Raw genomic sequence first — 9,200 nt, 5'->3', positions numbered from 1 at the left:
TGGTGAAGACCTATGTGAGCACACACGGTTATGACATAAGTGGCTTGGGCACATATCAGAGAAGGATCTAGTTTTGCTTGATAAGGAGGGCTTGCTGAAGAATCTAAAAAAAACTCGCATGAATTTTTACGAGGATTGTGTGTACGGAAAGGCGCACAGGGTCCAATTCTTGAAAATCAATCACAAGAGCAGAGGTATATTAGACTATGTGCACACAGATGTGTGGGGTCCGGCTCAGACAATTTTCAAGAGTGGTTCCAGGTATTTTGTCTCGTTCATAGATGATCATTCGAGGTATGCTTGGATTTATTTTCTTAAGCATAAGAATGAGGTATTCGAGACATTTAAGAAGTGGAAAGCGATGGTTAAAAACTGAATAGGGAAGAAATTGAAGACACTAAGATCTGACAATGGTACAGAGTATACAGATGATACTTTTAAGGAGTTCTGTGATCAGGAGGGCATTGCTAGACACTGGACAGTCAGATCTATACCACAGTAAAATAGGATCACGGAGAGGCTGAATCGAACATTGTGGGAGAAAGCAATGAGTATTTGATCTTATACTGGATTGGTCAAGGAATGGTGGGCAGAAACGGTGGCTACAGCTTGTTATATTGTGAACTGTTCTCCACATTCTATACTAGATGGTGATACACCCTATAGGGCGTGGTCAGGGGAGCATGCAGATTTTGAGAGGCTCCAGATTTTTAGGTGTACTGCTTATTATCACGTCAACGATGGAAAGCTTGACGTGAGGGCTAAGAAGGTTATATTCTAAGGATATACAAAGAGTGTAAAATGCTACTATCTTTGGTGTACAGAAGATTCAAAGTTCATGATCAACAGGGATGTTACCTTTAATGAGAAATTCATAATTACTAAGACGCCCAAGGATGATAGTGTTAGGATTGTTGGGACTTTAAAGTCTCAGGTTATTGAGATAGAACTTAAATACCAACCAGGTTCTAGTCATGTTCAAGTAGGAAATCAGGTAGATGATGAGCTTGAGTAGGAGGAGGTTCAGTAGGAGAATACATAAGTATACTACAACAACAGTAGCTCGATGATAGTTTAGCTTCCACTAGGACAAGGCGAGCATACAAGCAGGTACTGAAGTTGGGGGCTGATCAACCTCTGAAGCACTATAGGATAGGTTAATTTGGTGGAATACGCACTCTCAGTGGAGGATGATGAGCCGGCCTCCTTTAAGGAAGCTATTCGGGATAGAGATATTGAGAGTTAGTTGGCTGCGATGGAGGAGGAGATGGAATCTCTTTGGAAGAACCAAACATGGGAGGTGGTCCCATTGTCCGTAGGAAGAAAAGATATTGGTTATAAGTGAGTGTATAAGAGAAAGGAAGATCCTTCAGAGCTCGATGGAACAAGGTACAAGGCGAGGCTAGTGGCTAAAGGGTTTGCACAAAGAGAGGGTGTGAATTATAATAAGATATTTTCTCCGGTGGTGAAACACACTTCTATTCAGGTGCTATTGAGTATTGTTGCTCATGGTGATCTTGAGCTAGAACAACTTGATGTAAAGATAGTCTTCTTGCATGAAGACTTGGATGAAGAGATCTACATGCATCAATGTGAGGGCTACAAGGTTAAGGACAATGAGAATCATGTGTGTCGCTTGAGGAAGTCACTCTATGGACGGAAGCAATCTCCTCGTCAGTGGTACAAGCGATTTGACTTATTCATACTGAAGCATGGGTTTTCCCGAAGCGATTATGATTGTTGTGTTTACATTCGGAAGCTTGATAGAGGTGATTATATCTATCTTTTTTTATATGTGGATGACATACTTATTGCTTCGAAGAGCAGGGTGGAAATAGATAGATTGAAATCTTAACTTGGTAAAGAGTTTGAGATGAAGGACATAAGCGTTGCTAGGAAAATACTGGGTATAAAGATTAGAAGAGAGTGGGCGAATAGACGATTGTTGGCGATCGATGTTGCAGGCTACAGTGATACTTTCTACTACAGAGGATGAGTACATGGCCATGACGGAGGGAGTGAAGGAAGCATTGTGGTTATGGGGTCTTCTAGACGATTTGGGGATTGAGTAGAAGAGCGTGAACTTGTGGTGCGATAGTCAGAGTACGATTCACTTGGTAAAGAATCAAGTTCATCATACTCATACCAAGCATATCGATGTCAGATACCATTTTATGCGGGATGTTATAGAGAAAGGTGATATTTCTCTCATGAAAATGCACATGAATGAGAATCCAGTAGACATATTGACCAATATGGTGACAGGTAGCAAGTTTTAACATTGTTTAGACTTGCTTCATATCAGCCCGTGTTGATCTGCCCAAGAGGGCATGGTCCTTCGGGACGATGATGTGGTGAGGTGGAGACTATATGGAGAACAAATTCTGATCTACGGTTAGCTTGATCCCGGTGAAGGGTACGTAGGCAGCCGCGATAAAGTGGCACAACTGATTTGGCCTGGTTTGGCCTAGTTTAGTGTTTCAGATCTCTTTGGTGATGTTCGCGGTATTCTTCTGATGTTCGTCCAAAATTTAAGGCTTATCAAATGATGTACATGGTAGAGAATTGTGAACATGGGGGCCAAATTCACGAGCGCGGTTCGGCCCAGATGCGGGCGCGACCCACCCAAGAGAAATTGACTATAAAATATGACGTCGGCTAGGGTTACAGCATGAGAAAAAAAAAGAGGGTTTTATTTTTTCTGTAGAGAAAAAAACAAAGGTTTTTTGGCGGTTGGAAAAGAAAGATCTTGAGGAGAGAATTTTGGAGGAATTTTACAAGACAGATGTAAGTTTTTTGGGTAAAAATAAAATCTTCTTCTTTTGAGATGAGCTTGTGGATTGTACAAGTCGTCGGTGTTCTCCTCATAGTGGAATCTCCCCTTCCCCTTCTCCGTGGACGTAGGCAAGTTTGCCGAACCACGTAAATCTCGTGTATTTACTGTTTTTTGGGTGTTAGCTATTGCTTGTAGGTTCCCTCGATAAGTCAGTCCTAGAACTGATGAGAGGAAGAGTGTATATTTTACTTTGTTAAGATATTTTACTTTCTGTTCTTGTTTCCTTTATGAAACGGGAATATAAAGATTGACTTAAGCTTTTGTGATAACAAAAGCCAAGACTTTCTCTCAGGCTATATTGTTTCCGTGACGTGAGGACATGACTCTGCGCCCAACAGCCAAAGAGTCGAGACTCTCGATTTTTCCGCATGTCTCTTTTCAAATTAGAGTTCCAGAAACACCAAAGTCTAAACAAATTAGTAGGATGATCACACAGATCAGATTTGTAGCCTAAAGAGTTCGAACACAAATTTCACATAGCTAGCCACAATAAAATAACATATGCTCATGTGTTTCATTGATACTCCCACATAATATGCACTTAGGATCAAACTAGATATGCTTCTTCAAAAGTCTATCTTTTGGATTCAGTTTTCCAAGTAAAGCCAACAAGAGCAGAACTTTTATCTTCAATGGAGCAGAAACCTTCAAATCTCAAAATATTGCACTCTCACCCCTCCATCTGCCAAAAGCTAATGTAAGGACTTGGTTGTAAAACTTCCTTTTGGATTCTAAATACAATTAGGGGTGGAAATGAATCAAAGAATTAACAAATCAATAAATATTTGAGTAACTATTCGGCTATATTCAATTCGGTAGTTCATTTACCACTAAATAAATATATTTTAGTATTCGAGTTTACTAACGAATGGAATTTAATCATATGTATATTTGATTCGTTATTCTATTAAATATTTATTTAAAAATTGATAACTTATTATTTGTATTATTTCACATATGATGTCATATTTTTCACCCACTTACCATTTCTACTTAAATTTTATGTACTAATTTTAAGACTTAAATAATCTTAAACCTGTTTTCTAACAAAAATTTGAATTAAATATATATACATCATATATAATAAATGAATAATTTTTATTTATGAATTTAAATACTATTTAAAAATCAAGTTCTTTAGTAAAATAAATATACTTTGGTATTCGATAGGTATTCGTGAACATTCATGAATATTTATCAAATTCCAAGTGTTAGAGTTCGAGTTCAAAAAACTCCATATGTGGATATTAGAGTCTGTATTCGAATTCGATAATTTTAAACAAAGACAAATATGAACACCTTAGTATTGGGTTTGATTCGATCTTTTACCACCCCTAAATACAATGCAGATTTAGGGATAGGTCTACAAATATTATAGGTTTGGGGGGTATATAAGCAAAAGAACCAAATTTGAAAATACGATTTAAATAAAATTGTGTGGAGATTACGAAGCAGTCCCTATTTGAATTTCCCGCCAACGTACGGAATCTCTTTAAACTTTTGAAAAGGAACGATCTACGGTAACGGAAGATTCCGAAGCGTCGGGTCCAATGATGATAATTACAATTTAGCCCTTGTACTTGAAAATGTATTTGGGTGCTTAATTAATATTAATCGTCAAAGTAAGAGAACGGGTCGGAGTCAACCTCGGGCCGATTTTTCTTGGGAAACGGATCGGGTTGGGACCCAAACCCAACAAGGAAGCGACGGCAATCATACTTGACTCGGATGTAGATGTAGATAAAGTGACTACATGACTTCATTGTGGTAGCAATTTAGGGGACAATCTAATTAGTATTGTACTTTGGTTCTATTATTTTGTTTAATAAAATTGTGACTAAACTTATTGTAGGGTGTGGTATTAGGTTTTTAATAAACTCAATGTCGTGACGTCCAAAGTATGGCAATTTCTTTTGATGATTACAATCTTACATGAGCATGCAGTAGCCACTAGTTTGAATTATGTTGTTTTCAACTGTGATTATGTAAATATTTCTTACAGCAGTCTAAATGAATAATCGAGTGGTTAAATTCGAATTTGAATTCTATTTTGATTTGTCAACTTTCGTAAATAGTTCGGGTAAAATATTTCTAATTGCAAATATAAACTCAAGACATGAATATCTTATGGGATGACTTTCATAGATCCAGATAGAGGGAACAATAACAAATCACCTTGTAGTTAAACGCAATATTCGAACCAAAATATATCATTGTGTATTACTTCTTACTGTTTTTTAAAGAAAATTCTCTCTCTTAGTTTTTGTTTATGTCAGAAAGTTAATTGTACGAATGATAGGATATTTGGAGGAGTTTAGGGTCTCTTCATCTTCTCTGACTGATTAATCTAAGGGAAGGAGATCCCTACCGAAAGAGATTTCTCCCAATGTGCTCTCCGAAGTTCAAATTAGTGATAGATAGAACAAATTATTAGACTGCAGAATCTAGTTCAGGGTATTGTTTAGCATTCCTTGGTGTAGTCGGGTTATTCACTATTTATAGAGAATTTGTGGGGACACATGGTAATTCGACCCGGCCAGTAGAGTCGGCGATCAAACTCTACTTTACAGGCGTCAGCGACTGGTTGAGTGAGGCAGCTTTGCATTTAATGCGACAATGACAGAATGGTGGAAGTGAGGGTGATGATCGAGGAGTCGTTATGACTTCGGCTCGAGGAGTCATCATGACTCAGGCCATGCCACTGGGCGCTGAAGTATGGGCGCTGACTGACCACATCTTTTGAGACATTCTCCAGTGGAGTCCGATCAAAAGACTTCTTTCATCTCTGACTTGAATTTCTTTAACAGATCTCAACTTGATGGCGCCTTTCATTTTAGATTCGGACCGTTAGAGAGAGTGGCGATGCTCATATATGGGTCAAAATTTAAGATTATCTCACTCGGCCTGTTAATATAACACGTGGCCAACTCGTAAGTGCTTATTAGACTTGGTGATTTATAGGATACAACATTGGCCCTCTTCACTCGGACTCAAGGAAACCGAGTTTGAGAGAAAGCTAATTGTTTTATCCTTTCGCTGCCTCAGGGATTCAAATCAATCTTGGAAGACAACTATGATTTGATGCTCTAACATCAATGTAGAACGTGCACTTGGTTTTTATGACTGGATGCTTCGGTTGACGAGAACGATACTTTGGCTATCGAGAACCATCAATGGTGTTATGTGGAAAAATTTGTAATAAAAGAATTAATGAAAGAATCGTATTTGATTTATTCTCTCTGTCTGCTTAGAAAAAGAATGATTACAACTCTCTCAATCTCGATTACAATTGGATTTCCTGATTACAAAAGAGAGGAGAATGAATTTGATTCTCCCCTTTGTTTAATTCTGGGTTCTTCACGGTGGCGATGAGATGCCTCCCTCAAATGCTCACGTCGAGTTTGCTTCTCGTTGACGATTTGAACGTCTTGATTCACTGGAACATGGTCTTCTCCTCACGATTTGACGTTATGGAGGACTTGCGTGGCAAGTTTGAAAATAACTCTTAACGAGTTAATAACTCAAAGTGAGTTTTAGAAGAACTTGCAGAACAAGTTAGAAACTCTGGACGAGTTGATAACTCAGATCGAGTTTAACTCTGAACGAGTTTGAACTCTTGAAAAAGAGTTGATTTGAACCAAAAGTTCGGTTAATCAACCAAGAGAATGCTCCAAGGATTTTGTTGCTGCCGAAAGCTCCAAGAATTCCCCCAAAAGGTCAGCCGAAGATCTCTTCTTTGTTGCCCCAAAAAAGAAGGATCCGAACTCAGTTGAGTTTTGAAGTATTTATAGGAGATTAAGGGGGTGTAACCGACCCCTTAATTCGCTCCTGAGTGGGCGAGAATCCCTCAGATCGTAGGATAAACGGTTGTTAAGCCGTTCAACTTGTGTTTGAACAAGTCAAACGCCTAACTTGGCATTCTGGGCCTTAACTCTGCGCCTAAGGCTTGAGGCGCAGAGTTAAATCTCTGCTAGAGATTTGAAACGCAGAGGCCACATGCGTTCTGGAAATTAGGGACGCACAGGCCGCTTGTGTGCTGAATCCCAACTCTGCGTCTTGAGTTTGAGACGCAGGATTGAGTATTTGAAGAACGCACAGTCTGTGTGCATTTCGTGTTTTAACTCTGCGTTGCAGAGTTAAATGTCTGCTGGAGAACGCACAGTCTGTGTGCATTTTGTGTTTGGGAAACGCAGAGGTGGGTTCTGCATGGACTCTGTGCTTTGAGTTTGGAACGCAGCCATGACCTCTGCGTTTTGACTCTGGAACGCAGCCACGGCCTCTGCGTTTTGACTCTGGAACGCAGCCACGGCCTCTGCGTTTTGAATCTGGAACGCAGCCACGGCCTCTGCGTTTTGACTCTGGAACGCAGCCACGGCCTCTACGTTTTGAATCTGGAACGCAGCCACGGCCTCTGCGTTTTGACTCTGGAACACAGCCACGGCCTCTGCGTTTTGAGTTTAGAATGCTGGCATGACCTCTGCGTTTTGAATCTTGGATACAGAGGTGAGCCTTAGGTGAGCTTGGCGAACTTCATGCTAAGTCCAATGCTCAGGCAAAGTGCAGTCGCACAGACGGACTTCAGAACATAACATGCTGCGAAGAACAGGTCATAACTTTCAAACCGTAAGTCGGAATTGGACGAATTATATATGAAAATCGGCTATCTCGACGAGAAGGAGCCATCCGAACCAAGCCAAAGGCTTTGGTTCGCTTCCTCTATTTTGCCAAATTCCTTACGGTTTGAGAGATATCTGCGTTTTAATATGAAGAGACCGTCAATTTGTAGTCTCTTTTGCTAGAGCGTTGCAAAGATCGTCACCTTGTAACCTTCGTCTTGGCTCCTTGAAAATATAAGAGTCATCAGATTGTAACTCCCGATGTTGATTGTGAAGGCTGTTGAATTAGAGCTTTCATCAGTTGTCGTGAAGGTCGTCAGATTGTAACCTTCAGCGATCTATGTGAAAGTTTTCAAATTATGACCTTCTGGAAGTCGTCAGATTGTAACTTCCATCATCGGTATTTGATGGGAGATAAGCTATCTATTGTGATTTTTAGACAGCTTACAAATGGTTTTTAGGGATTCGAGTCCACTGCTAGGATTTGGCTGCATGTCCCCTATTTTACGTTTACAAATACCCTATCATCTCTTTATCTTTGGCGCGCTTTCTGAATCCCTAGCTCTAATTTTTTTTTGAGACTTTTATCTATTAAAACTCTAATCATCTGCTTTGATTATCAACTCTGATCACTCTGTTTCAATGGCTTCCAAATCACAACCTTCTTCGGCCCACAACAATGATCAGATTTTGTCGCTCTGCCAGTACAACTCATCGGTGCTCCAAGTTTGCCTCACATAATGGGCAAAAGTGTATAACATTCCTAGTGCTTTTGTGCTGTTTGTTCTGACACCTAACCACGTCATCTATCACCATAGGGGTGACTTAGTGTCAATGTATTGGCACCATCTCGATTTTGGCCTTCTTCTACCATTGCATCCTTTCTTTCAATGAGTATTTTGGGTGATCATAATATCAACGATGCAGTTAAGGCCCAACTCAGCGGCTTTCTTGGTCGATGTCATCATTATCTATCACCAAGTGAATGTCGACCGACCCTAGGGATCCTGGGTTATTTATTATATGCTAAGGCTGGTAGGGGTGAGGGACATTTTTATCTTCATTCAGTTGATGACTTTCGAGTAGTCTTGGATATCCTCAACACTGATACAAAATGGAGAGAGAAGTTTTCATTCTTCTTTAGTGCCTACTACATTATGGCTTGCCTACATGGCTAGAGATAAAAAAAGAGGGTTTGAAGATAGTGAAGCTCTCCGGAGTGGAGAGATAAAGTTTGTAGAAGATCTGAGACTACAGGAACTCTCATCGATGAGAGAACCTCTTTGATAATGCTATGCTTCGGGCTACGGACATATCCTATATGCTGGTTACAGAGGAGGATCTTGCTCGTGCTACACTCTTGGTTCTTGAATTGTAGTCAAAGAAGGTCCCTTGCGCTGGCCCATCTCTAGGACCTTGAAAGTCCCTACGCGCCAAGTTAGTAGAGGATGAGGTCTAGGTTCTATGTCAGGAATTGACTAAGTTTGCAGCCTAACTCGACCTGAGTTCGACTATATTAATTGCTCGGGCCCAGAGATCTGAGAAGAAGAAGAGGAAGAAGACTATCACCAAGGGCCATCACTAAGCCTGGGATAGTATGCAGGACTTCTTTACACTCGAGGACAAGGCTGGTGAGCTTATGCCTAGGTCAATTAGTGGGGTTCTGACCTTAGAGGTTCCCTAACCTAAGGTTGTCGACTTGGATGGTGAGTCCCCGTAATTGGTTTTCAAGCAAGTTGAGGTTGTCG

Source organism: Asparagus officinalis, chromosome 1 (assembly GCF_001876935.1).
Source record: "Asparagus officinalis chromosome 1, Aspof.V1, whole genome shotgun sequence".
Taxonomy (NCBI): Eukaryota; Viridiplantae; Streptophyta; class Magnoliopsida; order Asparagales; family Asparagaceae; genus Asparagus; species Asparagus officinalis.
This window is presented reverse-complemented; position numbering follows the sequence as displayed.